The sequence below is a fragment of the Eretmochelys imbricata genome, chromosome 12 (genome assembly GCF_965152235.1).
Source record: "Eretmochelys imbricata isolate rEreImb1 chromosome 12, rEreImb1.hap1, whole genome shotgun sequence".
Classification (NCBI taxonomy): Eukaryota; Metazoa; Chordata; order Testudines; family Cheloniidae; genus Eretmochelys; species Eretmochelys imbricata.
Window position 1 is genome coordinate 7,489,957 of NC_135583.1, and position 3,991 is coordinate 7,493,947.

A 3,991-nucleotide genomic window follows, 5' to 3' on the forward strand; every position below is an offset into this window, starting at 1 on the left:
CCGTGCTCTGAGTGGAGAGAGCCCCCAGCCCTGCCCAGGGGCCAGGGCATGCTGGAGAAAGGGCGCGTTAAGTGCAGGAGACATTTGTTTTCTAGCGCCCCGCTCCCCTCCTTTCCTGAGGGTGCTGAAGTTCTGGGAACCCTCCCCTCTCTTTGGAGAAGTTATCAGAGCTCCTGCCTGCAGGGAGAGAGTGTGAGACTGGGTCCCCTGTGCTGGGAAGGAGGCTGGAGATGGCCCCAAACTCTAGCCCTGGCCATGCTAGATTAAGCATGAGGAGCTTACAATAGGGAAGATGATGTCTAGCTCTATGTTGTTAAACGATTTTAAATATCTATTGCTTATACATATTCTATATTAAGAGACTTTCCTTCTCACATGAATGCAAGTTTTTTAGCCACTGAACAGACACTGGGAAGATGAGACACCAGAGATTTTTAATTCTTGGGTGGATGGATCTTTCTTTTTTTCTTAGGGTGGCATCGTGAGGGAAACCCAGCCCCAGTTGGAGCAGACGCCCCACCACCTCTGCTGGGAAGGGAAATTCCCCAGGATCCCCTCAGCAAGGCTCAAGAGTGGAAGGACTGAGTTTTCTCAAGTGGCCGACAGGTTGCGGTTATTGTTGGCAGCCGGTGGGAACAATGAAGTGATACTCGAAGCAGGGCAACTGAAGTGAATGTTTTTGAGAGGCTGCTGCCAATCCGGCCTGTTCCTTTAGGGCCGGAGGGTCCCATAGGTTGCAAATGGATGCTCCCTCCTGAATACAGTAGCGCTTTCCCTTGGAGAGGGAGGAATGGGGACTTGCGAGTCTATGCTCACTTTGCACTTCTTGAAGATACTAGAACACACACCATGGAACTTTCTGACATCTCAGGAGAAACTGGTTTTCTTTCCGAACTGTGACTTCTGCCCAAACTCCCCCAGCTTCCGGAGGGCGGTGTTCTCAGTGGGCTGGGGACCGGCTGAGCGGGGTTTCGCTCCATTAGCTGTGTCTCCTCGGTTCAGATTCTAGCAGCTACGTGGCTGCAGCATGGATTTCCCTTCCAAACCAAGCCCTTCTCTCCAGATCACGGCAGTTTAGTTGAAAGGGATGGGCTATATACAGGGCTGCCTCGTTTTAGCACAGGCTGGTAGGGCTACACCCCTCCCACCCTTAATACACAGCCACTAAATACTTCGTTGCCTCTAAGCTATGGTAGCAACCTGCCCAATCTACCTGTTTGGCAGAGCCAGCCTTGTTGGGATGCATCCGTTTTGAGAAGTTCCCTTTCTTTTACCTCCCGGGTCGGCCAATGGCTCCCGTTTCCTCTGGGGTGCTCTCACCTGCAGCAAAGCCCATTGACAGGAGGCTAGCCAGAGACAATCAGTTGGTCACACAACCTCTTCCCTGCTTCCTCCTTGTAAGGGACATTGTGCTTCTAGCTGATGGTGGGGGACCCAGGTTTCATTTCCACTAGATGCCCCGCAGTCTCAAGGAGCCAATGCTGCCAGAGGGTTGGTGTGCAGCCCCAGGCCCTTTTCAATCTCCTTTGTAGCTCTTCCCTCCCCCCGTGGGTCACTTCCTGAGAATAATTAGTGAACCCCTGGGCAGGTGGAAGTTGGTTTTAATATGCTGAAATCAAATCAAAGCAATTGATTTTCTAGTTCTGCTATTTATTGAATACCTTTCAGAAGGGCTATCTTTTTATTGCAGTACCAACGTTGGGGTTTCCTCACTTTGGGTTGGTTGGTTTGTTTTTAAAGCATAAGGTACTGTCTCTTGGGGATGGGGAGACCCTGTGGACTATCACCTGTAAATACTCTTGTTTTCTGGTTGTGTGTGTGTGTGTAGGTGATGTGTAAGACGATGAAGACCTTTCAGACAGATCTGCTGGAGAAGTCCTGGCACACAAGACCAGCGACTGTCCAAACTGCCCTGTTGCAAGGCCCACTAAATTCAGTGCCCTTTCCCCACAACACTTATCTGGAGTGACACGAACCAGCCAGGTTCAAGTCTAGACCACATAACTCTGTGGATCAGAGGAGCTTAATGGATGTACAGCCTCACAGATGAGGTGTAAGCTGCTGTCATTTCCTAGCCTAAATGCCTATCTGGGTGCCCTGGCTATTCACTCTTGTTTTAGGCACTAGGGTAAAATGCTTTGGTTCAGGCTACAGGAGCGGACCAAGTCCTCAGCTGTGGTTCTAATGGAAGTACACAGAGTTGTACCAGCTGAGTCTCTGGCCCCATGCCTTTAAAACATCGCTGCAGAGACACTGTCAACTTTGAAAAGGGTTTGTAAGGCTGGAGCCCAAGTGCTGGGCCATCCCATGATGACAGGCCCTGCCCTGAGGTTTGGAGGCATGGAGCTGCTAAATGCTGGGACAGGTGAAAGCTCTAGCAGGAGCTAGGCTGCCTCAGGAATTTGATGCACAGATGCGTTAAGCCAGGCAAGACAGGACATAGCAGTTATTGCCAAAAATGTTGTGTTTTTTAAAGGAACTGCTCAATCAATAAACTTTACTCACCCTTTCTGTTTGCCTACTAACTCCAAACACGGTACAGGGTGCAAGGGATACAGAGTGATAGACTAAGTGTCCTGATTATCAGGGAAGGCTTCCGAACATCTGAAATGCTCAAGACTGAATTAGATCCAAGGCTGCAGTGCGTAAAGGGTCATTACACAGGCTATTTCACGGGAGCTTCAATGAAGCTTTAAAGCAGTATGGGGGGTGTGTGTGTGAGTCTTTTCCAGATTGAGTGATCTGCACATAAAGGTTAAAGAAAAAGGAGCTCTGTAATCCTCTGTCCACCACTGGAGTGATTCTCAGCCCCTCCCCAGCCTGACCCAAACAGGGTGAATACTGCTCCCAGGTGTTCTGCGGCCTGCAAAGCCATGATCTCTCCAAAACCGGCTGAGGCCCTCATGGCTCTTCAGAACAGACACCATGGGGGAAGTTTTCAGAAGTACTTGAGGGACTCAAGAGCACAAGTCCCACAGAAAGGTGTCGGTACTTATGTTCCTAAACCCGTTAGGAGCTCACTTCATCAAACAGTCTGGCAAGCGCCCAGGCTGGGCTGTTCGCAAGCAAGGAAAGGAGCGGAATCCCAGCATGGTTAAGGCAATGGATGGATTTTCAAGCACCTTGTAGGCTCTGAACCCTACAGGCTGGGTCCAGAACTCCCCACACCCCACTATACTGGGAAAACAGCTCCTAAGTATCCCCCACCATGACTTGGTTATCCAGGGCATGCCACAGCAGATCAGAAGCAGCAAAGCATCAGGGGAAAGCTACATTTCAGCCCTGGACATGGAGGCAGTGTTGCCCAGCCAAGACCCCTGCACCACACATTTGTGGTGTGACCAGAGCAAGTCGCTCTCTGCCTTTTTTCCTTCTCCATTTATCATGGATGCTGCACTGGGAATGCCCCTCCTCCGTGACTGGAGTAATTACGAACCCAGATCACTGCCTCGCTCCAGGCTGCCCACAGAAAGCTATTGGCATTTCTTTAGGAGCTCATCTTTAAAGTCCTGCTGGGTGACAGTGGTGGGGGGAGGCCAGGAGTGTCTGGGGGAATTTCAGCCACCGCAATTGCGGTGACGGTTTGATAGGTGCTGAACTCCCGGCACTGTACGGGTCTGACGCTGACTGAATCAGAGGGGTTATCAGTGACAGGCACCCAGCTACCCTGTTCCCCATACAGAGTACCCCCGAGGCGTCTAAATCCAGCTAAGCCTCCTTGGCACATAGGGTCCTTCTTGGAGCACTGCCTTCTGCAGCAGCTCAGCTCCCTGGCCCAGCTTCAGACAGACTCACCTTAGCCAGAGATGCCACACTATATACAAGTGCCAGGGCTGGGGGCTGGTTTCTGTAGGAGAGAATGTCTGGAGCAGCAAAAAGCAAAGAGAGCAGCCAGCCCTGCAAAGCAGACCTCATTCCGTGCATGTCTGGAGGAGAGAACGGATGGCTGGGACCCTCCTCCTGCAGCCTCAGACAAGCTTTCTGGGATGGC